The sequence below is a fragment of the Leopardus geoffroyi genome, chromosome C1, assembly GCF_018350155.1.
Source record: "Leopardus geoffroyi isolate Oge1 chromosome C1, O.geoffroyi_Oge1_pat1.0, whole genome shotgun sequence".
Lineage (NCBI taxonomy): Eukaryota > Metazoa > Chordata > Mammalia > Carnivora > Felidae > Leopardus > Leopardus geoffroyi.
The window spans coordinates 53,718,773-53,746,336 of record NC_059328.1 but is presented as its reverse complement, the minus strand read 5'-3'; the positions used below and the strand labels follow the sequence as shown (position 1 = coordinate 53,746,336).

At 42.8% G+C, this 27,564-nt stretch overlaps 1 protein-coding gene across 4 annotated transcripts in view; it reads left to right on the top strand.

Moving 5' to 3' along the window:
* Positions 1-2,112: 2,112 nt before the first annotated feature.
* The window catches only part of JAK1 (Janus kinase 1), a 246,903-nt gene continuing 221,451 nt past the window's right edge, over positions 2,113-27,564 (top strand). Inside the window, exons 1-3 of one of the 4 annotated variants that reach the window (XM_045477687.1) lie at positions 2,113-2,224; positions 3,640-3,710; positions 7,787-7,878. The gene's annotated coding sequence lies outside the window, so the exon portion shown is untranslated. Of the gene's footprint in view, positions 2,225-3,096; positions 3,224-3,541; positions 3,711-7,786; positions 7,879-27,564 lie in introns of those variants that run through there. The other 3 variants (XM_045477686.1, XM_045477692.1, XM_045477691.1) reach the window with 3 other exon arrangements.

Below are 27,564 nucleotides of genomic sequence, written 5' to 3'. Positions count from 1 at the left end.
AATCAGTCTCAATAAGAATGCTGTCTTTGGTCATTGAATTCAGCCATTTGATTTAACCAATTGCCGAGCAGGGTTAAATCATAGTTTTGACTTTATCAACCTTTTGGATCTGTGAAAGCAAAAGTTAAAAGGCAAGTATTGGCATAATCAATTGTATGGATTAGAAGGAATTTGTAGAAGAGGAACCAAACATGGTAAAAAGAGGGTTGAAAGAATTTGTTTTAAAAAAAATGAGAAAACAAATTATGTTTTGCTTGGCTCTGTAAATAACAAGTCTGTCAAAGATGGTCTGCAAAGTGTAAGAATCAAAAGGCATCTTTGGTGTTCTGCCTTCACCAAGAACATGGTAGGACTTTTCTAGAGATGGTTAGGATGGAATTACTGGAAAAAAAATCCTCATCAGGCCTTAATTTACTTATTCATTGCCAGGCGGCGTGCTAACCATGAGAAATATAAAATTAACATGGCATGGCCCTGGCCCTCAAAGCTTACACTTCAGTTCAGGGAGATACAGCAACTGTAAGCTTTAGTGTGAAGGGCACCATGAAATAAATATTGAAAGGATACAGTGGGTGGACAAAGGGGCAGTGATCTTCTCTGCGATTCTAATAGAAATAATTCATAACTATCATGTAAGGTTGTTCAGTGAGATGACCAACTCTGGGGGGGTGGGAAGCGAAGTGAAATCTGAATTAACAGAGGTAGTTGAGGCAAAACACAAGAAAGGGGGTTTTGAAGAAGCAATCAGTTCACATCAGTCCCAAGAAGGTAATGATCTGGTCGTGTTCTCCATCTTTAATTTCCAGGATATTAATTTTACAGAGCAGAGTGGCTGCCAAACACTACTAAGCACCTCCCCCCACTCCCTAACCATCCCCCACCCTCCATCTCCACCCCTCTAACAGAGCTATCAGGTGAGCAAGGCTCAGTCCAAGCTCCGCCCTAATTAATTATGTGACCTGGCGCAACTTGCATCATTGCTCGGGGCCTTGTTTCTACGCCTGTGAAGCGAGGAACCCTAGTAGATTCTAAAGTCCATTTCTGCACCGAATTGTGAAATTGAGACAAGAAACCAGAAAGGAAACTCAAGAGAAACAAAAGTGAAAGTGCCTAAAGGAAATACAGTAGTAAACAAAAAAAATTTATATCTCACTGAAAAATGTGGCTCCCACATACTTTGTTTTTTCCAGCAACCGTGAACACGAGACTTGGGAGAGAATGACATGTCTATCACGTCCTCCAAATGTGAATACGATCAGTGTAACACGAATCCACCTTGCTGCACGCAACTGTCTTAAAACAATGCTCCCTGGCCCTGAAAAATCACTTACTAAAAATTTCTTACAAAATAAATCAAGCCATGACGAATGATCCGTCCCCACATAACTACCCCCCCCCACCCCCCCCTTGGAACACCACGTAAGGGTGTGTCCGGCTTTGGGGAGAGAAAAGGGGGTTGAGAAAGGAAGGATTCCAAGGAATATTAAATTCTGTCTGGCGTTGCCACGCGGTTGTCATAAACAACAGCATCGAGACAAACTATCTTAAAACTCAGGAAATCCAGTAGCCTTTAAACTTTATTATTTCCTCCGTTTATGCTGAGACTTCCCTGAACGTAACCCAGAACCTTACACCCGCCTGGGAGCGAAGGCGCGAGCTCCAGGGTGGAAGACCAAGTGGAGGCGGCCAGAAGGGATCAAGCTGACAGCTTCGCGGAGCTTTTGCAGCGACTGTGGGACCACGACGCGCTTCGCCACAGCTAGAGGGTGCGACCTGGACCCACGGGGTCACTGGGCTCCCTAGATGGGAGGATGCTCCCTGTCCGCTGCGGGAGCCTCCCTTCTAGGACCAGAAGAGAGAAGGGCGCGCGTGTGCGCGCGCGTACACACACACACACACACACGCGCACGCGCGTACACACACACACACACACACACACACACACACACGTATCCTTCCCCAGGAGTTGCGTCTCGTCTCCCTTTTGTTTTTCTCCCTTCCCGGTCATGAGACCCGGAAGTTTTTTTTTTTTTTTAAACCTGTCTCTCTCCCTTTTCCAAACCCTCCCCCCCCCCCCCCCATCTATCACATGGCAGAGATAGAATAAAAACAGAAAAATGGCGACGGTCACGTTGTGGCGAGCCTTGCTGCGTCATTAGATAATCCTCATGCAAATAGCGGGAAGAACAAAGGAAGGGGGGGCCCAGGACCCCCGGGGGCGCAGGTGGGCGTGGGGGGCGGCGGGCCGGGCGCGGGGGCGGCCGGGCGCGCGCGGGACCGGGCGCCGGCGGGCCGCAAGCGACCGCGCGGGGCTCCGTGCCGCCGAGGGTCTGCGTCCGTGTGCGCGCCCGTGCGCCGCGGCGGAGCGCTGGCCGCTGCGCTCCTGGCGCGGTGTGGCGGCGCGCCGGAGCCGGCCGGGGACGCGGGAAGCGGCGGGGGCGACGAGAGCCGTTCCTGTGAAGCTGGCCGCGGCGCGCGCGCACACGCACACGCAGCCGCGGGGCTCGGCCGGCTCGGCGCCCGCGCGGGGGGCGGGCCGAGGGCGGGCCGGGTGGCGGCGGGGGCCGAGGGCGCGCCGCTGCCCGGCGCTGGGCGCCTGCCTTCAGCCGCCTCCCCGGACCGCAAGCAGTTCGCCGCCGCGGGGTAGGCAGCGGGCGCTAGGGCGGTGGCACGGGGCGGGCCTGGGCTCCGCACTCCCTCCCGGACTTCGAGCGTGTGTTACCGGGCTGGGTTTGTTGTTGTTGAGGCGTGTGTGTTTTTCCTGGGGGGTTGTGTGTGTGTGTGTGGGGGGGGGCGGCCTCGCCCCTGGGCATTTCCGCGGTTGTCCTCCGGCCCTCGCTGGGGTGCGTGGAGCGGCGCAGGTCGGGTGAGGGCGCGGGTGGCCCCAGACGCCCCGCTCCGGCCCCTCGGAGGGGAGCGGCGCGGAGGGGCGGGGCGGGGTGCGTGTGTAGATGTTGCGCACTCGCTTTTCCCCCACCCCCGCCTTCTTCTAGGGTGCTGGCGTGGGTTCCTCGCCGTCCGGCGGCGACTGTAAATAGAGCCTGGATGTTGTTTACATGAAGGATCCGGCGGGAGGAGTCTGCGAGGAGGAGGCGGAGGAGGAGGGAGGGAGGAGAGAGGAAGAACGGAGTCCCCGCGGCGGCGGCGGTCCGGGGTGAGGGGGAGCCCCGCGCGGCGTCCAGGGACCGGACGCTACCACGAGGCCGGGACGCTGGACCCTAGGGTAGGAGGGAGAATGGACGCGAGGCGGGGAGGGGGATGTCTGTCAGTGTGGCATTTTTAGCTTGCAACCTGCCACGCAGATTCTCCCGGGCTGGAGGGGAGGGGGTGTGCAGGGAGGGCGAGGAAGCCTCGATTTCTCGGTACGTTCTTTCTCCCATCTCCAGTCTTTTCCCGCTTCTCTCCGGGTTCACCTGTTTATTTCCATCAACCAGAGAGTGCAGTTTTTTTAAGTAGGCATGGGAGGGTGTTTCTTTTATTAGAAACATTATTGGGGGGTGGGGTGCGTTGTAATTTCTGCCGGTCCTGTTCGGTTTTCAAGAAGGGGGAAGGGACTTGGAGATCGCCTGCTCCTGGCCGCAACTGAACCCACGGCTTCTCCCTGCCTTCCCGGGCCAAGGAATCTTTTCCCTCACTCAGCTACCCGCATGCCAGCTGCCACCTTTTTGGAGAAGGACCACACCTGTGCTTATTCTCGCTTTGGAGGAGAGGTGAGCTGAAAAACCAAAGAATCCCGTGTTCCCCAGAGTTCTTAGCTAATCCCCCATCCCAGGATTGACCAGAAAGTGCTTCTTTCACCTGCTGATTGCACTGGGCACATCCGTCTCCCTACCCAGGCAAGTTGTGGTTTACAGATGTGTTGAGATTTTCTCTTCCCTCTGGACCTGCACCCCACTAGCCAACTGCTGGCTTTAGATGGAGAGAGATGACCTCCTTCGGTCAGTGCTGTTATTTGTTCCCCACCAGGTAGTGTAATGGAATTGTCTGCTCTCTCCTCACAGCCCCTTTTTTTCTTTCCCTAAGAGCTTAGCCCAGAATCCGGCCTAAAGCAGCCTGTCTCTGGCTCCCTTTCCCTGGGCCCCACCCTGGCCCCTCTTGGTTCTTCAGAGCCAAACACGCCTCCCAAGCAGAAGACACACCCAGTCCCAAACCCAACCATTCCAAAAGGGAGGAGAAAGCAGCGGCAGAGAAGGGACCCAAGGGTCTCCTTTCAGTCTTGAATATCCCCACCAGCATTTTCCTTTCCAATCCTCCTAGATTTATAATAATCCGTTGATTCTTCTCACCAGCTGTCTCTCCTACCCTTCCTGCCCGTAGTCCTGTGGTGGGTCCTTGGGAAGGTAGGGATGAAGAGTGGAGAAGCAGGTGGTCACCATTATTCCCCAGCATGAGGCATTTTCCTTCTCAGTCTTCGTTTTTGAGTAAAACATGTAAATATGTTTGCACGCTTATTTGAACTTGTTTTCTTGCTGGCTAAATAATAATTGGGACTCACAAGGAAGGGAAGGGAAAGGAAAGAGATGATAAATGAACATCCCCCCCACTCCGCCACCAGGTTCTATCATATGAGCAGCCCCGAGCTGCTGAAGACCCTTTTGTAAAAGTCAACAGTTTCTCTTTCATGACATCACCACCTAAGCCCTTCCAACTTTAGCTTCAGAACAGGAAGAAGGCTCAAAATAGAACTATCTTAGGAATCCAGCTCCTTTAGAAGATCAACTTTTAAATCAGCTGCAGGAGCAACACTGAACTTTGACCTAGGGAGGGAACTGTAGTATTTGTAATTGGTTCCTTTGGGGAAGAGTGGAGGGGATACTTACCATGCGTATTAAAAAAAAAACTTTTCTCAAGATAATTTGGATACCTAGACCAATGAATGATTAATAGGCTGGTTCGAGATTCTTTTACTGAATTATTCATATGTTTCGGTGTGTCAACAATAACAAGTACTTTTAAGAATGAATTAAAGTGGGGCTCCTAGAGTGTTCTCTAAAAGTCTGCTAGAGATCAAGGAGACTGTGGAGGCAGGCTAGGAGGGAGCATTTGAGGAAGATGAAGGATGTGAGGGTGCGTGCAGTGACAGCTGTCATGAGAGGCTCATCATAAACAATGACTAACTTTTGCGGGGGACAAACATCCTTGACAAAGAAGTAACCATGTCAGGATTTTCCACCTTTACCTTGGAACTGAACTGCATATCTCTGAATGTCAGTGTCTCCATTCTTTTCCTGAATTGAGATGTGCCTTTCTCTCTGAGCGAAAAGTATTGTTCAGTCTCTGGGAAGGGCTGCTTGATAAGTGATTATCACTGAAGTATTGACAATTTAAGGATGAGTAGTGGGGCAGAGAATACTTGGCATTAAGTTGAGCATCTGGTGGGTGTCGTAGAAGGACTTGCTAGTTGGAGAGGTAACGTCTTCTGATCTGGTTCATGTTTTAAAAAATCGAGGCGACACAGGGTTGCCTGTAACTGCATTAATGCAGTAGCCACTAGCTCCATATCCCTGTCAAGCACCTGCAGTCTGGCTGTGATAATGAACTGAACTTCAAATTCCAGTAAATTCTTAAAGTTGATACTTGATTCAGTTATTGGAAAACTTAAATATGTTTGGAAACAACTTGTGCATATGCATCACCTTTTTAAACTGTAAAACATGAAATCTAAGTGTAGATTAAGTACTTCTGATGAAAATTTAGTGTTTAAATTGAGATGTGACGTAAGTATAAGTTACATTCTCATTTTCAAAGACTTCCTACAAAGAAAGTAAAATAGCCATGGATAATTTTTACATTGATTACATGTTCAAATGATACTATTTTGGATATTTCATTTAGAAATACATTGTTAAAGCTAATTTAACCTGTTTAAAAATTTTTTTAAAATATGGTTACTAAAATATTTAAAAATACATAATATGGTTTGCATTTTACTTTTCCTGGACAATACTGGCTTATAACATTGCTCCTTTTGGTCCATGGATTAATTTCAGAAGAGATGACTGAATGAAATCTCTACTTCCCCTTGCTGTTTTCCATGTGGAAATTTGGGGACCCCAATAGTCAATTATTTTAGTACATAAGACCTAATAGTGAATGCTTTGCAGATTTCTATGTGGGAGGCATGCCCTACTCAGGAAGGTCAATACAAGCATGCAGGGGACCAGAAAGGCTAGTGGGAGTGTCATGGTGAAATTTAGATACCACACATCTGGCTCTAGGTGCTGTTTTAAAAGATGCCTGTGCATACCAAACTCTATCAGAGAACAGTAAGTGACACAGTAACAATTGTGACACCTGGTGGCATTTTAGTGATACCACTCATTTGTTTTCTCTTACTCCTTCATTTACTTTCTCTCCTCCACCCCCTCATCCCCCCATCCTAGCTCCACTGGTGGTAATTGGGCCCACAAGACTGCTGACCCCTTACGTCCGAAAAAAGTATAATGATGACCTAGATGGAGATAGTGCTGTCTTTGGTGGTTGGTTGTGTCTAATGAGATTCGCTAATGGCACTGGAAGGAACTTAGGAGCCATTTAAATAACAATCCCCTCCTCTTACAGATGACAGAAAGTCATGTACCTTGCTTAAGATCATACAGATAGAAGCTGGAATTAAACATACACTTTTGTTGATAATCTATTTAGAGAATCCTTAGGAAGTGATGAGGTTCAGTTAATCAAATACCTGTTGAGCTTGCACTTTGTGGAAAGGAGTGATTAGTGTCTTGAAGTGACGTGAAGAAAACAATCTCTGACCTTAGGAACAATACTGCTGATTGGAAGAAATAATTATAAGCCGTGCCAAATTAAATTACAGTACAGGCATGCCTCATTTTATGGTGCTTCAAAGATACTGTGGTTTTTACAGATTGAAGGTTTGTGGCAATCTTGTGTTGGGCAAGTCCGTTGGCACCGTTTTTCCAACAGCGTTTGCTCACTTTGTGTCTCTTATGTCACGTTTTGGTAATTCTCACAATTTTTCCTTATTATATCTGTTATGGTGATTAGTGAATGTGACTTGCAGAAAGCTCAGACGATAGTCATTTTTTGGCAAAGTGATTTATTTTTTTAATTTTTGAGAGAAAGAGACAGAGCATGAGTGGGGGAGAGGCAGAGAGAGGGAGACACAGAATCTGAAGCAGGCTCCAGGCTCTGAGTTCTCAGCACAGAGCCTGACATGGGGCTTGAACCCACAAGCCGTGAGATCATGACCTGAGCCAAAGTCAGACGCTTAACTGACTGAACCACACAGGCGCCCCATTTTTTTGGCAAAGTACTTTTTAATTAAAGTATGTACATGGTTTCTTTAGACATAATGCCATCATACACTTTATAGGCTACTGCGTAGCATAAACATAACCTTTCTGGGGGTGCCTGGGTGGCTCAGTTGGTTCAGTGACCGAGTTCGGCTCAGGTCATGATCTCGTGGTTTGTGAGTTCGAGTCCTGCGTTGGGCTCTGTGCTGACAGCTCAGAGCCTGGAGCCTGCTTCAGATTCTATGTCTCCCCCTCTCTCTACCCCTCCCTTGCTCATGCTCTGTGTCTCTCTGTCTCAATAATAAATAAACGTTACAATTTTTTTTTTTAAAAAACATAACCTTTTTGTGTACTGGGAAACCAAAAAATTCTTTTGACTCCTTTTGTTGGCGATACTTTAGTGCGGTGGTCTAGAACTGGACATGTAATGCCTCCAAGGTGTGCCCGTATAAGAAATAGTGTTTAATATTAATAATGAGTGCAGTACCACTGTGGCATATGTTACAAGTAGAAATGTGTTTATTTTACAGATGCAGGACTAAAAGCTCTGAGAATGGTGGACTCTGCAGAAAAGAGGAGTTTAATTGTGTTTCTGGAACGGCTCAGCGTTCTAGAACTTGAGGTCAGTGAAAGTCTTTGGTATTGCCCCTGTTAGTTGGCCCTTCAGGGAATTTCAAAATCTAAGACCCGGCATTTTTACATGGCAGTGCTGTAATAATGAGGAAGTCATAGATTAATTAGGGACAGGGTGTTTAGAGATGGTTAGCTTAGGTAGATCATTTTGAATAGTTATTTTAAAAAGATTTAATACAGAGGTGAAATCAGAATAAAACGGACTTGTGAGCGGACTTTAAAATCTAAACTCTGGGGAAAAAAATGGAATCTAGAGCAAAATCAGAAAGCAAAATAACTGGAATAGACACTTGGACTAAAAGTGTGTATGTGGAGTGTGTGTGTTACGAGGAAAAGGTTAATGATAGAATTTATGGGATAATCCCATTTATTTGTAAATTTTTAGTCTCCTGTAGCTTTTTTGGACTAAAATCCCCGTTAAATAAGAAAGCATGTTCTTTCTTTCTCTGTGTTATTGTGTACATACTTCTTTGATAGGTCTTTTCCTTGAGATGGATCTCTTGGGGTTATGTGGTAGGAGAGGACTTGGAGGTCAGTGCTGGAAGTGTTTGGTAAAACATGACACTCCCTTTATAATGCCTCCCAGTTAATGCTTCTCTGTGAGAATCAGGGTGGACATTGCACAGGGCAGTGGTCCTTGACTTCTCTTTGCCTTTTTAGCCAGTTTCTTTTCTCCTTAAAAAAAAAATACCTGTAATTCCCTCACTCTAGGTCTCCTAATAATCTCTAGCAGAAGTTAGTTTTTAAAAAGTGTGGATACAGCAGAGCTTTGCAGTGATATGCATGTGTACATTCCTGTACTTCTAACAAAGCAGTAATTGATATTTGAGCATTTTTTGTTGATAGTAAATTTTTATAACATCACAGTTGGGTCAGATATACACATTTTATAACATTGAGTTGGATTTCGGTTTTCAAATTGGAAAAAAAGTCACACTTTAGTAAAAGCCTGGTGGATTTAATTAAACAATCTTATTTAAACTATTGTGTTTGAAGTGTTTTGTAAATACTTTGCATTGTCAGCAGCTTATTTTATGGTGCCTCCAGTTATTTACTCAGATATTTAAAGGTTTAAAATCATATTTTCATTTTTGGTCTACAGGTAAGAGAGATGTGACATGTTCTTTGTATGTTCATTTATACTCCCCAAGATTGATTGATTGATTTTGTTTATTTATTTTGAGAGAGAGTCTGAGTGGGGTAAGGGCAGCGAGAGAGAAGAGGGAGAGAATCCCATGCAGGCTCTGCACTGCCAGCTGCAGACCCGATTCAGGGCTTGAACTCACAAACGGTGAGATCGTGACCTGGGACTGAAACCAATAGTCAGATGGTTAACTGACTGAACCTCCCAGCCGCCCCAGTACTCTGCAATATTTAAAAGCAAGTTCTTTACTATACCAGTTTGCCACAAGTACTTAATTTATTGATAATATTTGGTGCATGCATCATGAAGAAATTGTTCTCAGTTTGCATCATTTTTATCATAGAACTTTAAAATCAATTTGATCTCGGTAGGAAACATCACTATTTTGTTTCTTCTTTTACTTTGCAGTATAGTTTGGTATGTAGCATGAGTACCTGCAGTCACTTGTTTTAATATTAAAACAGTTCCATTTTTGTAAGAAAAATCTCTTGAGAAAGAAATGTTTCAGATTTGATTTTTTTAAAATGGACATTTATAAAGAATAATTTCCAAGAAGAAATAAGACTTTGCATCTCTGAAGTTTATTTATCAGTATTTATAAAATACAATAACCCATATTTTTCTTCCTTGAAACTGCTTTAGAATTATTCTGAGAGCATTAGTGTAAGTAACCACTCACAGTATAATGACAATTTGCTTTTTATCACTTGGTCTGTGAGGTGTTGTTTTTTTTTGTTTGTGTGTGTGTGTGTTTTATTTTTTGATCCCAGTTTAGACAAATAAAGTGAGAGAAAAATAAGAAAATATCTTTTATGTAATGTGCCAGTAATGTTTAGTTATGTGGATTTTGGTCTTGGCTAAATAAAGTGAATTTCAGCTTTGCAGTACAATACGAACTAAGTTCATCTTGGCGTACTTCACATTTAGATGTTCAGTTACATTAATACTGAACCTTGTGTAGAACAGTCTATTCACCACTAAGTATATCAAGGCTGCTTATTTGTTCCCATAACTTGTGCACCCTTCAGTGTCTCAGAGTAAGTACTCCTCTTTTCCGGACTGACAGAACTGGTATCCAGGAAATGTTAGGTGGTAATCTTTTTATCCTCTTTGACAGATCAGCTATCTAAAATTTTATTCTCAAGTAATCACAATATCTTTGTTCATGTAACAGATGTTTATAATTTGGGTGAAAATGTGCAGCTATTTCCAGGAACCTAAGGTTACGAGATCCAACTTTTTTTTTTAAGCTTCGTTGCCCTCTCGTGTTTCAACTCTGTATTACATCAGTTGGCTAAAACCTAGGCATTGTGACCTCCTTGAGTTTTAGATATTTAGAGAATGTTTTAATTTGTGTGAAGGTGGATTATTTCATTGGATGCTACTTTTCTGAAGATAAGGTCAGTTTCATAGTGCATAAAGTCACTGTACTCCTGTTTTCTGCTTCTCATCTAAAGAATTGACTCATAACATCTGTCTTATTTGAAGTACAGTGCTAATATCTAATTTGCATATAATGAATCATTGAAACTGAGAAAATGCCTAATTGAAAACATAATTATTTTTCAAATATCTGTCGAGTTCCACTCATATTGAAATAACTTGAGATCTTATGACTGACATGGAAAAAAACCGAGTGAATCATAGTTTTAATAAGTTGACAATCTAAAGCCTGAATTCCAATTTCAGAATCTTTTTGTACTTTTTATTAAAAGTAAGAATCATCCCTCAAATGACTTCATGGTACAGCTCAAAGGTACAGATAATTTCAAAGCAAGTGATCTGTGTGTATGTTGATTTTTTTTTTTTTAATGCATTCCAGAGGTTGTCAGTGGTTCTTACACTGCCATAACTGTAGAATTGACATTAACTGTAGTGGAAAACACCCTGCAGGTGTGCTAAGTACATAATTGTCATCAGTGTCATCAATTTGAGTACATCCTTGGAACTGAGAGTAAGAATAATCAAAGTCATTTTTTTTCTTTTTTGCTAATGTGCATTTCTCCTTAAAGCATAAAATCCCCACTAATTTCTGCTTCGTGATCTGAGATACTGAGAAAACTAAAACTCTGAAGCCAAAATTAAATGTTTTCAGAAATCCCTTTGTGTAAATTGTGTATCCAGTTGATGAGTTGAATGGCCGGGTTGGAGTAGAGAAAAAAAAAACCCTGGGCTTGATCATTGGACATGGATTTGAGCCCAAGTTTATCATAACTTAGGGCATGATCTCAGGTAAATCGCCTAACCGCTCAGGTTTTTGTTTTTTATCTGTAAAATGGGCTAATGATATGTAATCTATTTCTAAAACCTTTTGTGATAATGAATAATTCATGGACAGCCCCATGTGAGTTGTTGTGAAAACCAAATGAGAATGCACTTAGGAAATTATTAAATGTAAGACACATGAGAAGTATTATGGCTATGTTTGTGAGCACTTTGAGGACAAGGAGCATTTGCTGAACATCTAGAAGAGATCTTGGAACAGAGTAGTTCCTCACTAAGTATTTATTACATGGGTGATTGAGGTCAGGGAGATAGAGTTGGCGAATCCATGCATGGAAGAGATAACACTGAAACAGCTGGGAAGCTTACTGCATATTTGATGTATTGTCAGAGTTGAAAGCTTAATCACATGGTTGCTCATCATTAATATGCATTCATCTTGTGTTCATCTTTCATTCTAATATGATTCAACTGGGCCTTTTACTATTTCAGTCTCACCACTTGCTGGGCCATGACCCTACTCTTTTCTTTTGCTTCCCCACATCTCAAACCAGAAGGGGATCTTTTAGTTCTTCACTTCACGGGAGCCTTCGGAGGAAGTCGTGCAGCCACCCAGAAAGGATGGTGCTGGCCGACACCGTGACTGACAGGCTGCCCTGGCTCAGTTATCACAGTGCTGATGCTGTCCATTCTAAAGGTACAGTACTGTGATAACTGAAGGATGGCAGCCATCTTGCCTTCCATCAAAGGAGTCCCATCGTGCCCAGGAAGGAAGACAGAAGATGAAACAGGCACATAAAACAGTGGCGGGGGACCTGGAAACCTGCTTACCCTATTCTTATATTGTACGTCTCCTGGAAAATAGGGTATGTTATTCCCTCTGTCTTTGCCTTGTTTTGTAACATGGTGGGGATAAGTCGGAGTTGGGTAGTTGCTTCCATGGCAGGATGAAGACTGTTGCACTGAGTGGACATGTATTAAGACCTTTGGAACTTTTAAGATGCTGTTACTAGATGAATGCTTAGTGTGAATTAGTATTTCTGAAGTGGTAGTCAGAGAAATTTTTGCCTTTTTTTTTTTTTTTTTGCGATTTTATTTTCAAGTAATCTCTACACCCAGCATCAGGCTTGAACTCACAACCCTGAGATCAGGTCGCTTGCTCCACCCACTGAGCCAGCTAGGTGCTCCCCCTACCCTGCCTTTTTTTTTTTTTTTTCATTGCAAAAAGGTATTTTTATTAAAGCACAAAGACCAGACCCGTGGGCAGGAAGAGCTGCACTGGAATTGTGAGGAGCAATTGATTTGCTATTTTTATAAACCTAAGAGGTAATCTAATTAGAATAGTTAGATACTTGGCAATATTGGGTATTCATAATGAAATTCAACTTAAAACAGGGAGAGGAAAGCCCTACATGTTGAACAACATTGTTATATATATTTTTAAGTTTATTTGTTTGAGAGCACAAGTAGGGGAGGGGCAGAGAGAGAGAGAGGAAGAGAGAGAATCCCAAGCAGGCTCCATGCTGTCAACGCAGAGCCCAATGGAGGGCTTGATCCCACAAATCCTGACATGGTAATCAAGAAGTCAGATGCTTAATCTTGTTGCCCCTGAACAACACTGATATTATTGCATGAATAAAACTATATCTTTGTGCTTAAGGAATGGGTAGGGACACATTCTGTTTCTTTCGGGAATAATTTAGAATTTAGTTCTAATTCAAAAACTGTTTGCTAAGTGTCTATGTTATTGTTGCTGTCACCTTTACGTGAAAATGTAATTTTATTTCTATCAAGAATTGAGGATGACTCTGCAGTGACATCTAAAACAAATTGATTTCAGGGATATAAGGCTATGAATACCAACCCAGCATCAGGATTGCATAAAACACTAAGACATTTAACAGAGCATGCATCTTTAGCCTGCACCCTACACTGAAGAGTGCTGTTTGGGATGGGGATCTTAGAGAACCCAGGGTTTCCTACATCCTTCAAGACCCTTTCGGAAGCTGTACACGTGGATCAGCAGCAGACAAGAGTCAAAGTGCGTGACTTTGTTATGTGTTAGATCACAGTCTGCTGCAGGGCTCGGGTAATTTCATACAGCTCAGGTTCAGTCCATTAAACAGAGACCTCTTAACCTCTTCTGAGGTTCATGTCTGTATCTGGGAATCTGACCATCCTGTGGACAGTTGACTGGTGGAGGAACCCAAAGCAGTGACCCACTCATACTCTTGGGCAAAGAGATGACTGAGCCTGCTGAGGTCAGGGTGTGCGTCCCACAGGGCTAGAGGAGCGAGGGACGGAAGAGCTGTGTGTCACCTTTTAGTACATGGAGACCTTACCCGCTGATCAGCACAGCCCAGTTAATCTCTTGGGCCAAATGTATTTCAAGTCCTTAAAAAGGGGAACCGAAAAAAAAAAAAAGGGAGGAACTGGAGTGCGAGAAGAGAGGCAAAGCCTTGCGTCACCATCCAGAGAGGTTCAGTTTCACCCTTCATTGCATGGTCCTCAGATGTTCCTGGTCATTGCATTCCTTTGCTGGTTCACACAGTTCCCTTTAACCCCTCTTCCCTCCCAAAAGGGGACCAACCATTCCTAGGGTAACTCCTTGTACTGTACCTGCTTGGCCCTGAATTGTTTTCTCCACAGCATTGACCACATTATGGCCCAGTACCTCCACATGTCATTATACATTCAGAATTTCTCTATAAACTGCATGTTAGACTATGTTTTTGATGAATTATAGGGAATGATGGCTCTGCCCAAACGTGTATTACACTATCAGTCCTAAAATTCCTTGGAGTTTCCTGCTTCCTTAAACAGGGAATTTCTGACAAACCTTGGAAGAACTTCTAATAAAGGAAAGTTTTGGGATTGGTGAATTCTCAAATAACTTGAAACATTCCTAATTTTTAGTGTTATAGCAGGTGGAAAAAAGTGCCTCAGGGAGCGACGTGTTGTGCAATCATTGGCCTTGATGGGGATTTCACCACCTTCTTTGATCTTCCTGTTTTCCCGTTACTAGTTTTATAAAAATTCAGGTTTTATACTTACCGGGCTCTGATGCCAGGATCCACACCCGTGCCTGTGGGATGCTGCAGAGCTGAGTTTTGGGTGTAGTTTGGACTGACCTCGGCACTTCTATAGACGGAGCTGTACTGGGTCCTGTTTCCTGTCAACAGGAAAGCCTCAGGCTTGGTCTGTGGCAAGAGCTCTGGAAGGCTTGCCTAGGCCTGGAGGCCTTTGGCGTCTTCAAGTCAGTTCATAGATGTAAGGTGTTCCAACAGGTTAAGTGAGGTGTGATGCAAGAAAATCTGATGGGGTTTTTCCACTGCCTTGATTAAAATCCACACAATGTGTTCGATTGGTGTATTTGTTGCGTTCCTCATTTAGGTATGTAAGAATGGAATTAAACATAGAAATACCCTATGATCGAGCAGTTCCAATCCATTTCTGGTTATATACCCCAATGATGGGGTTCAGACAGCTATTTGTACACCCAAGTTCACAGCAGCATTTACTCACAATAGCCCAAAAGTAGAAGCAGTGATGGATGAATGGATAAAGAGAGGGGTGTATATGTACCATGGAATATTACTCAGCCTTAAAAATAGTGAAAATTCAGACACATACTACAAAAGTGGGTGGACCCTGATGATAGCTAAGTGAAATGAGCTAGACACAAAAGAATAACCATTGTATGATTCCTTTGAGATGAGTCTCCTATAGTAGTCAAGTTCCTAATGCCAGAAAGTGGAAAATTGTTGCCCAGGCCTGGGGGGGGGGGGGGTAAGGAATTCATGTTTAATGGGTACAGAGTTATTAAGGAAGATGAAAAAATTGTGGGGATGGATGGTGATGGCTGCACAACAGTGTGAATGTATTTCATGCCACAGAACTGCACACTTGAAGAGGGTTAAAGTGGTAAATTTTATGTCTGTTCTATCACCAAAATGGGAGGCGTTTCAGGGTAAAAACACTGTTGCGGTCAATAATAGTTAATCACTTCCTTAGTCTTCAGTGTGAACAGTTTCAAATAAGCAGTTAAAATGTAATTTTCATGTCTTTTGCCTTTGAACTTCTCTGAACTGTGGACTGTTAGACATATTTCCAGGGTTTCTGACATAATTTAGCATAGTTCCAAAATTTTGTAAAATATAAAGGAAATGAAGCATAACAATGAATACTAAATCAAAATGGGAAAGGGGCCTCAACAGGCAGTGAGGTGATGGGACATCTCTTGCTGGATTTACTGGTGAAATCAGGGTGACTCACCAGAACTTTCCATTCTCCAGTGTTCTCATTTGCCCACCTCTTTGGAGCTGTGGTAAGATGACATCATATATACTTTATGTATACATATACTTTATATGTATATATGCACACACATATTTCACGTATTACATAGGTGTAATATGTATATGTAACATTACATGATATGTGTCAAGAATTATATACACACATACACCTAGCTATGTGTACACATGTGACCACTTTGATGACTAAAGGAACATTCAAGTGTGGCATAGTCTCAAAATTTAGAAATCCAAGGTCTGAAAAGAACAGCTATAGTATCCCTAAGTAAATCAATGTTTTAAGATTCCTAATTGGACTTGTGGCTCAAATATTACTAGCCTCATTAAAAGGAGTGTTCTGTAGCTTGCTATAGATTATGAAAGAGTTCTGTTTGTTATTACATGTGTAAATTTGAAAATAAGTAAAAGCATAGAGACTAGAAATAGGCAGCAACAATCTTCTCTTAGGGATCCTGCTTTATTAGCCATGGGTAAAAAATCTGCTTCATCACAAAGCTCTTAGTTGGGGTCATGCTTTGGAAATGAGATAGTAGTTGTAGGAACTGCCATGAGCTGCATGGAAATGCAGATCCCGTGCAGTATTCTGCAGTGATCATACCACACAAAGTTGGAGCAGGGGTTGAGCTCTTGACCCTGCCACACCAGTTTCAAATATTTTTCTATGCCTAGTACACTGTTAGCTTCTCTGAATAACCAGCCAATTAATGGGTGCCAGGAGTTTGTGTCATTATTAAACATTAATTTTTTCCAGATCAATTGCTTTTTGAGACCGCAAGGCTTCTGTTTCTGTGTTTCTGTGCTTCTTGTAGAGAAATTTTCCCCCTAAAAATTGCTTCCTTAAAACTGCATTCTGGGGCACCCGGGTCGCTCAGTTGGTTAAGCGTCCCAACTTCAGCTCAGGACATGATCTCATGGTTGAGGAGTTTAAGCCCCGCATCGGGCTCTCTGCTGACAGCTCAGAGCCTGGAGCCTGCTTCGGATTCTCTCTCTCTCTCTCTCTCTCTCTCTCTCTCTCTCTCTCTCTCTGCCCCTCCCCTGCTCACGCTCTGTCTCTCTCTTAGAAATAAATAAACATTAAAAAAAAAAAAACAACTCTGCATCCAGGGGTGTTTGGGTTGCTCAGTCGGCTAAGCATCTGACTCCTGATCTCAACTCAGGTCATGATCTTGCGGGTTCATGGGTTTGAGCCCCACATTGGGCTCTGTGCTGATGACAGAGCCTGCTTGGGATTCTCTCCCTCTCTCTCTCTCTGCCTCTCCCATGCGCATGCTCTCTCCCTCTGTCTCAAAATAAGTAAGTAAAACTTTTAAAAAACCTGCATTCAGGGGCGCCTGGGTGGCGCAGTCGGTTAAGCATCCGACTTCAGCCAGGTCACAATCTCGCAGTCCGGGAGTTCGAGCCCCACGTCAGGCTCTGGGCTGATGGCTCAGAGCCTGGAGCCTGTTTCCGATTCTGTGTCTCCCTCTCTCTGCCCCTCCCCCGTTCATGCTCTGTCTCTCTCTGTCCCAAAAATAAATAAACGTTGAAAAAAAAAATTAAAATAAATAAATAAATAAATAAAAACCTGCATTCATATTTACATAATCTATCCTTGTCGTATAGTTCATTCTCACCATTGCCTGTTCAGTTAATCTTTCACCGCACAAAATTGCATTAAGCATGAACAAGACTAAGGGACTCAACAACAACAACAACAAAAAAAAACCCCACTTTTTTTTCTTCCATATCCAAAACATAGTGATTATGAAAATCCCCATTGGCAGAGAATGTACCCAGAACATTCTCATCTGGAGTTCTTTAAAATTGTTTGAAAGGGTTTTGTTTTGTAATATATGCCTCTGATGTAATATATGTTAAAACAGCTCACATTATAGAACTGGAGTAAAGCAGATTATATCTTTATGCGTTTGGACTATCACTGCACTTGTACTTTCCATGAGCTTATGAGGAGATGGATAGTGATGTTTAAAAAAATGTGAAAGATGTAGAGAATGGTTCAATTTAGTGGGGAATTTGTTTTTCTGCTTTTTGTAAATGAAATTCCAGGTATGTTACTTAGACTCTCATTGCTTGATTTTTCCCCCTACTTTGAAAATGAGTACATTCAGACCGGGAATATCTTTGGGTTAGTGGGGGTAGCTGCCTAGAGCCCTTGGCTGGGACTTCTGAGGCTGTGTCTGGGCTCCATAGAAAGGAGTGCTGTACCGACCTATTCACATATTCTGATGTCTGCCACGAGCATCAGACAGCGGAGTGGTGGTACATTTGCTCTCCCCTTTGTAGATAGCATAGTTTTTACTCTGGAGGTTTAGATCCTCTGGGGAGGTGCCAATTCTCAAAGTTATATTAATAAAGATTAGATTTCTGGGAAACTGTGTCATTGGGAATATAGATGGCCTTTTTCTTACGGGGAGGGTATCAAGGAGTTTTAATTAAAATGTCTGCCAGTATAATGTCTAGACATAAATCTTTCTTCACTGTTTTAGTATCACTGCTATCTGTAAAAGAAAAAAAAATTCTGACTTACAATATTACTATTCTAATACCATAAAATTTGCCACTCTAGTAAATGCATTTTGGGTAATATCTTGCATAATTTATGTATGTAGAATTTTGTTTAATTAGATCCAGTAGAAGAGGCTTTCCTTTTTTCCTTTTTTTTTTTTTTAATTTTTTTTTCAACGTTTATTTATTTTTGGGACAGAGAGAGACAGAGCATGAACGGGGGAGGGGCAGAGAGAGAGGGAGACACAGAATTGGAAACAGGCTCCAGGCTCTGAGCCATCGCCCAGAGCCCGACGCGGGGCTCGAACTCACGGACCGCGAGATCGTGACCTGGCTGAAGTCGGACGCTCAACCGACTGCGCCACCCAGGCGCCCCATTTTTTTCCTTTTTTTAATTGACAGGATTATTTGCTTGAGATGAGTGTGTTTGTGGAGCGTCCATGTACCCAGGCTCTCATTTCACCCTAATGCAAATCTTCAGAGTAGAAGAGTGCTCCTTAATTCATAATTGAAGAACCTGAGGAGGCTCATAGGCGGTCCCTAAGCCACACAGCTAGCAAGTGGTAAGAGGGAGGGTATGATCCCAGAACAGGAAAGTGTAGGAAATTAAGTTAATGTAAGTTAATACAACCTTGCTCTTGAATGTTGATTAGGTAAGGCTTTGAAAAGGGGTTAGACCCAGCATAACTAGAAATGCTTTAAAACTTGCATGTCACTATACCTGCTCCCTTCCCCACTCCATTCTTGCCTTCTGATGCCCTTTCAAGCTGTGCAGCTGTAATTACCTTTTTAAAATGAAAATTTGATCATGGGAGCAAATAAAGCCCACCGATGGCTTTCTTTTCTCTTGGGACTAAGACTACTGTCCTTAACATACCTGGAGGTCCTGGACAGTTTGGCTATCATCTACCTCTCTGATTTCATCTTTTGCACCCAGTTGACTGGACCATCCTTTGGGGAATGAAGTCTCTTTCTGGCTTCAGAAGCATTTTCTGCCTGGGCTACCCTTGCTTTTCACACCACCTGGTTGTTTCTTAGCCTCTGGTTGAATATCCATTCCTCAGAGACCCCTTTCCTGATACCCCAACTAAGTCCAGTCTCCTGGCTGGCACTCTGTTTTTCCTCCAGAGCACTTGTCACAATTCCGTGTGTGTGTGTGTGTGTGTGTGTGTGTGTGTGTGTGTGTGTGTAATGTCTCCTTAGATTGAGTTCCTTGAGGGCAAGGGCCATGTGTGTGCCCATTGCTGTGTCCACAGTGCCTGGCACAGGTCCTACAGTGTGGCTTGCTGTAGAAACCTAAGGTAGTGTGAGATTCTGAGTGGAGTCTTTCCTGTTTTCTAAGAAGAGGTGAGAAGAGCTCACAGCTAAAAACAAGATGTTTAAAATCCCCACTTTTGACATTTAGGTCTTTAATCCATTTTGATTTTATGGTGTTAGAAAGTGGTCCAGTTTCATTCTTTTACTTGTAGCTATCCAGTTTTCCAACTAATAGAACATTGTATAACTGTGCTAAAATATAAAAAATACATAAAATTCAGGCTTACCAAAAAAAAAAAAATCCCCACTTCTCTAAGGTCACAACTGCAGCTCTGTGGCCAGCATTTTCCTGCAGAGTGTTTTCAAAAGGTGTATTTGAGCAGAACGAATTCTTGAATGGCCTTTAGCTCTCACACCCATGTAAAGTGGGCTGGAGGAGGGGGAGATGTCAACTTTCGGGGTAACCTTTCAGAAGATCATCTTTTGTCTGAAAATTGGTGAGCAGTTATCCCAGAAAGAGGTCCTCATGCCGAGACTCTGTGAAGCTAAGAGAAGGAATAGAGAGAGTGGAAAGAGGACAAATTTGGTAGGATGTGGATGTGAGGTTTCTTGGACACCATGGTCTCAAGTTAATCCACAGAAAATGGCTTGGGACTTTGGCCTTTTGGGTGGTACCCAACAGGAGAGCACTCCCCACAACTCCTGAGAAGAACCCTGGTAGTGCCTCTCAGCAGAGTCAACAGATGCGGCCCCCCCCCACCCCCCTAAGAGCAAGCCAGGACATGGATAGTATCCCAAAGTGCGGGCATCTGACCAGTCAGAAAAACTAACCCCTGCCAGGTGGGGGGTTCACCTGGGAATCCCTTTTTGAACTTGATGAAGAGGCAAACCAGCATTCACGTGGAGCTTTTTGAAAAGATGTCATTTCTGCACAACCAGCTCTCAAATTTGCTGTGGATAGTCATGAAAGGAACCAACCATAGTAAGTTCAGGGACAAGGTGAGGGATGCAGGTGAGAGATCATTCCTCCAGCATCCCATGCCCCTAGAGCTGCAAGACTTGCCTCTGCTGGAGAGAGGCACAGAGCCTCGTATTGAATAGGAGATTAAAGTTACCAAATGAAACACTTAGCAACTCAGACTGGGAGGTCAATTAGAGATGTTCTTACTACTCAAGAGGAAAGGGGAGGTCCTACAGAGCACAAAAGTAGAAGTTACTAGAAATAACTTCATCTTTTATTCTTCGACAAAGTTGAAATTCACAAGTTAAAATTATTCATTAAAAGAATAAAAGGACTACAAAATATCCTTCCACATAGAAAGCTGCATGTCAGTTTTCTTTTCCTACTAAGTTTCTCACCTGCTGCCTCTAACATGTGAAAGAAGGGAAATACCAGTTCAGTCCTAACACTTCCAGCAGCCTGTTAACTCCCACTGTTGTCCCTTCTCCCTTCTCCAGAAAGAAGGTGGCCTTTTAGCCAGACCACAAAATCCAATAAGGAAATTTACCCATAATTGTCTCCCAGTACATTTACCTGAAGGAAGCTTGTATGAGGGCAGGTAGGAGTTATCCAGTGATGCCTCTAGGTTGTCATCCAGAGGTATGAGCCAAAGACACCCACATCTTTGGCCATTTTTAAAAAATTTTTATAATGTTTGTTTATTTTTGAGAGAGACAAAGTGTGAGCGGAGGTGGGGCAGAGAGAGAGGGAGACACAGAATCCAAAGCAGGCTCCAGGCTCTGAGCTGCCAGCACAGAGCCCTAAGCGGGGCTCGAACTCGCGAACCATGAAATCATGACCTGAGCGGGGCACCTGGGTGGGTCAGTCGGTTAAGTGTCCGACTTCGGCTCAGGTCATGATCTCAAGGTCCGTGAGTTTGAGCCCGGCGTCGGGGTCTGTGCTGACAGCTCAGAGCCTGGAGCCTGCTTTGGATTCTGTGTCTCCCTCTCTCTCTGACCCTCCCCCGTTCATGCTCTGTCTCAAAAATAAATAAACATTAAAAAAAAAAAAAAAAAAAAAGAAATCATGACCTGAGCCAAAATCAGACGGTTAACCGACTGAGCCATTGAGAACAGAATGGTCCTTGACCATTATTCTTTATGACCAATGGATTCACTTAGTATCCCAGTGTAGGCAGGTGGGGGTTGGGTGGAATAGATAAAGGGGATTAAGGGTACATATATCTTGATGAACACTAAGAAATGTATGGAATTGTTGAATCGTTATGTTGTACATCTGAAATTACTGTAACACTATGTTAATTACCCTTGAATAAAAAAATTTTTTAAAGACTATCCTAATGTAGAATCAGTGGCTTAAACAAAAACTTCTAGGTGATGTCAGTCTTACCCGGAAATCAAGTTGTAAATGACTGAGAGGAACCTATTTACTCATTAATCCCATCATCAAAGATAGAAACCCTAGAGATCATTTGCCATAGCGTTTTTCAAGTAGTGGATTTGAAGTCAAATATGTCTTGACCAGCATTTTTATTTTTAAATATATATATATATATGTGTATATATACATATACATATATATATATATATATATATATATATATATATATATATATATATTTTAAAGTTCTGTGCCCAACATGGGACTCGAACTCAACCTGAAATCAAGAGTCACGTGGTGTACTGAGTGAGCCAGCCATGTGCCCCTTGACCAGCATTAAAAAAATAGAGAAATCAGAATGCATAGCATGTGATAAGGATAATATTACTTCATGAAACTTTGCAGTTACCTGCTTGAGTGTATGTTGGTGAGTTTGTGTACTGGGACATAATGAATTTTTTTTTCATTCTGGGTTTCAGTTAAATTCATAAGTCACTGATTTAGATGTTCGGTTCTAGATCATCTCATGTATTTTACATTTTGGAACTAACACTCAGCACAGTGAAGATACTTGTCCAAGGTCATAGCAACAGAGTAGGAACTCAGACATCCATGTCAGTCTCCTGGATGTTTCCCTTCTTCTCACCAGGCTGGGGAGGACAGCAATAGGTAGTATTTAGTGCGTGATTCCCATGTGCCAACCCCAGCATTTAAATATATCATCTTACAGGGAAAGGGATAGGTTGGCTTTGTGTTCCATTTCAAGTAAAGTGTTCATGGCTCACCAGTGACAGATCAGTGCTGCAATCTACAGCTGGATAAAATACAGAAGTTGTGAATAAACATTTAAAATTTTTGCAGTTTGACAGAGTAATTTTATGACTGTTGAATCTGGTAATAAAACAGTGGCTTGCATTTTATGTCTTTAAATTTTTTCCTAGCAATTAATTTTTATTGTATTTTATAAAGTATCAGTCCACGATGGATTGGAAATAGGAACAAGCTGGTCCTTCACCACAGATTGTGCAAGAAGCACTGACTCAGACCCATTGGAGCCCACTTCCTCTCCAAGTGCCAGGTGGTCACAGCTACCCCTGGAAGGGGCAGATTATATTGCTGGATGCAAGTCTCCCAACAGCAGAGAGGGGGTTACTGTGCTTTCTAGGTGTGAGTGGAGGACTTCCAATTCTAGAAATAGCCCTCTTGTCTTGGGGACATAGTGGAAAAGGTGCTAACACCAATAAACACTTCAAAGTTTTCATTTACTTCAGAACTTGCAGAAAATGGGACTGATAGGGAAAAGCAGAAAGCGCTCCTTCCTTGTAAAGCGGTCCCCATGAGGAAAAGTTCAACATGGAGCAAATTAAATTCTCATTTTCCAAAACTCTCAATCAGAGTGGTAAGAAGCAGAGGGATGATGCTACAGAGGTTTCCGGGAAAATAGGGCTGATTAAAGGGAGCTTGTGATCTTCTTGACTTGCAGGCTCTGGAGGGAAGCACACTTCATAAATCCTTTTGGACCGTTTTTTTGGCTAAACCCTTAGATTTGTACGAAGAACTGTTTTGAGTGAATCAGTGTGTCTTTTGTTTGCATCTTCTGGAATTCTGAAGACTGCAGCCAAGGAGTTAGCAAGGCTGAGAACTGGACGGAGCATTCAATCAGTTGAACGCTTCCTTATGTTTTCCTGGTTTGTTCTCATGGCAAGTGACCTTAGGCCAACTCCTAGTAACACGTGATTGTGGAATGTTCCCTCCTGAGGAATACAGCTTTGTTTTTTCATTCTGTACACGGGGAAGATCCAAAAATTCAGATGAGTTTGGACAATGATAATAATAATGTAAGCTCACTGTACCTGCTGTGTGCCCAGCATTTTACATATGTGATTACTAAATGTTACAATAGCCCTGGTCAAATATCAGGGAAAAACTAAAGCTTAGAAAAGCTAGGTCACTTAGCTGATGAAATTCCGTTCAAGCCAGAATTCCTGCATATCTGTATTTCCTAGAATCTTATCAGCAACCTTGCATAAATGAGGTAATGCCAGAACCCTAAACTCATGACATTTTCATTGAAAATGACACTTCAAGACAGTGTCAGGATCCACTTCCTTTTGGTTTTGATTTTGAACACATGTCACCTATTCAATAAATCGGGAGTGGATGATGCATTAAAGTGTAGGCCATGTGAGCTCAGAAGTCTCCATAGTAATAATAGCCAACACTGATTGAAGACTTTCTACTGAACCTATCGTGCAATAAGTTTTACTGTATTAGTTTACTTAATCATTTCACAGAGACTGCCTTTTCCTCCCTATCCCTCTTACTGCTTTCTTTTCTCATAGTACTTTTATACAGTATGTTCACACTAACATACTCCAAAAACTTATTTACTGTGTTTATTACCATGTTCCCCCCCCCCCCCCCAACTAGAATATAAGCTCCACGAGTGTGTATGTCTTTTTTAGCCCAATGATGTAAGTTCCCAGCAAGTCAAACTAGGCCTGGTCCATAATAGGTGTTCAGGTATTTGTTGAATGAATGAATGAACAGTCCTCAGAGGTACACAGCACTATCATTCCTATTTTACATGTAAGGAAACTGAAGGTCATGGTATTAAATAATATGCTCAAAAACGAAACTTTTTGTTCCTTTTTTTAACTTCAAAGTCTGTTTTTAAATGGTGATAATAGCTTCCTTTCTACACTATATTGTTCGAATGAAACATTTAACATGAGAAAGAGGTTGGTTTGGCACTTCAGGTACCCTCCTTAGAGTAGGTAAGTAATATGTATTTGTTAAATACATAAACTGGGCCTTTCATGTACAGTAGGAACTATAGCTAGTATTAAGGTAATAAGATGTCTTTCCCTATCCTGTTGTGGTGCCCCCAAGATTTACAACACGCTGAAGGAACTGGTATATATAAATGACCTGCTAATTCAAGACTTCTTCTGTTGGAGCATGGGCCTTCTGTTGGAGCATAGGCCTCTCCTGAGATGAACATTCAGAGCTGTGAAGGACCTGAGGGATGTGCATGCTAGCCTACCCACCTCTGCCCCTGAGTGACAAGCACTGGGGCTCAGGTTCTCCTTCACCGGACAGCCTGTTCCACTGGTAGACTGCTGCATTTCCAGAGAATTCTTGGAATTGTATCCTCAAGTAACTTCTACTCACTGGTCTGAGTTCTCTCCACAATCAATGAAATCATCCTTTCACTTACCAGCCCTTCAAATATTGGTTTATTTGCACTCATCCTTCAGTTTGTCTTGTCCCTGTCCCTTGGACATTTTTCACGTGGCATCTTTCCAGCCACTTTCCCACCCGGCGTGCTCTCCAGCTCGTTCATGTCAAACGTAAATGTGTCATTCAGTATCCAGGTGTGGTACTGGGATTACATCCATTGTTTTTTGACAATTACACTACCCTGTTGACTCATCCACACTCCCGAAGTCCTTTAGTGTGACCTGTTGTGGAACTCCAGTGGGAAGAACATACTGCTCAGATGGAACCAAGGATTAGTGATGATTATGAAAAATAATAGTGATGTCTGTGGACGCTCTGCCCATTTCTCTGTGCACTCCTGCTGCCCCACCCAAGATAGTTATGGAGAGAACAAACGCTTATTGCGTTCAAATTACGTGTAGGACAATGTCTTAGACACTTTATGTTTACTACTTATTTAACTTTCTAGGCAACCATATTCATAGATATTATTAAACTCTTACACTGAAGACACAGAGATTGGGAGAAATTAGGTAACATGCTTAAGATCACATAGCTTGTAATTGCTAGAGCATGAATATGAATCTAGGTTTGCCTCCAAATCCCAGGCTTGCTAAGGTGCATTCCCAGGAGCTATAAAGAGGATAAGCTTAGCTATCCAAGGCGCCTGTTCTCATTATCTCTGAAAAACATGAACAAGATATCTTAAAGGAGTTATATCTTCTTCCTATCCTTTGAAGAAAGAAAGGATCCGAGTTACTGTGTTACTTCTCTGTTCCAGCTGTACCATATCTGTTTACCATTTAGTCCTCAGGATAATTCTGGGAGGAGAGCATTACTGTCATTACCATTGACAGGGAGGTGAAGAAGCCATGGCTCAGAGAAGACAAAGCTAGGTTACTCACACAGCTACTTGCATTTAGAGCCCATGTGCTTTCTGCCACACTATGCCACTTCTCAAGTTTTTCAGCTCAGCCCTAAGTGCCTCCCTCCTAGAGTGTCTCTGGATAGACTGTCACCCACCATGATAGTGTCCCCTCTCCTATGCAGCATTTCCAAAAGTAGTGATTTCCCAAATTACCTAAATGGAAAACAAGAATCTTCATCAAATTAGATGAGCATTCATTATTTAATTCTCTCTATGTGCATAGCTTTGGGCCAAGGGCCAGTCAGGGAAGCATGCTAGGAAACCAGCTGAAGTTATTAAAGCTCAGCTCAGATGGGGGACATCATGCTTTATTCCATTCCCATTGTATGCCCCATGCATGAACTCATGGTAAGTGCAGTGGCTGCTATCAAGACCTGATCATTTAGTGATGCTCACTTGAGGGCCATGGACCCTCCAGCCTTCAGGTGGAATTAATTCACTTGCCAAATCATAGGTATAGAAATTTAGAGACCACTAGTAGGAATCTTGTCAATCACATTACTAATCTTTGCATTTGCGAAGAATGGAAGTGTTCACGGAGTATGTATTACTAACCTTATTCCATTTGTTCCTCCCAACCAACTGGTAATGTAGGCCAGCAAGGGTTCTTTGCTCTGTTTTGCAAATGAGTCAGTAGCTCAAAGGACTAAGAGACTTGCTCAGAGCCTCACCGTTTCTAAGGGACAGAGCCTAAACACAGTCTGTTCAAGCTGTGAATCCTGTACGTGTCCTCTGCTGTCTCTTTTCCCTTCACTCCTCTCTTGCACTATTTGCCAAACTTCTTGTACATCTTTACCCTTGCCATTGGCCTGTTGGCTGTGAGCAGCCAGTAGCTCAGAGAGAACTGAGATGCACCACGCTGGAATTGCTCTTTTCTCAGGCTCCACTTCCCATGCCATCTGATCACTCTGTCTTTTCACAAAACAGATGCGATGGTTGTAGGTTGTCATCAATCTTCACTGTCAACCGCAAGTCTGGTTGACCCTGCAGCACTAAGCTGCTGTAAACGTTCCTTTTCCCTAGGCAAGTACCTGTGTATCAATCTTAATGTCACACTAACCATATGAAAAACTTATAACTTCACTCAATTTCTCTAGGGTGGATAGTAAGTTGAAAAATTGTCTGGGAAGCACAGCCTTTCCTGTGGGTTGGCTCATTGAAGAACACTTGACTTAAAACTTGCTCTGTCTTCAGCCAGTGGACAGAAGGAACAGTGTCCCTACTGCCCAGCTCAGAGTCAAAGCCTGCTGACCACTGCCTCCACCTCTGTCCTCATCACCCCCTGGCAACCACTAACCTAGCCTCCCTGTCTAAAATGTTGTCATTTCAAAAATGAACGGAATCATATAGTAGTTAGCCTTTAGAATTGGCTTTTTTCTACTCGGCATCATTCCCCAGAGATTCAGCCAAGTTGTGCTATAGGGTTTTGTTTTGTTTATTATCATATGTTAAGACCATATGTTAACAAATTTTATTTAGTTTTAATTTTTTAAAACATTCAGTTAGGTATTTTGTTTTGGTTTGTTTTTAGTTAACCAAAATCTGTAGCTGGGGTAACAGAGGCTAGCTGTGCCACTTCCTAGCCAGGAGACTTGTGGAATGCTTAATCTTCCTGAGACTCCAGGTCCTCACCTTTAGAATGAGTGTAACAATTAGACTCTTACATTTGACTTTTTAAAGTTTCAAGGAGGAGAAGCATCCAAATTCCCTTCATTAATGGAGTTGTGTTATAATGATGC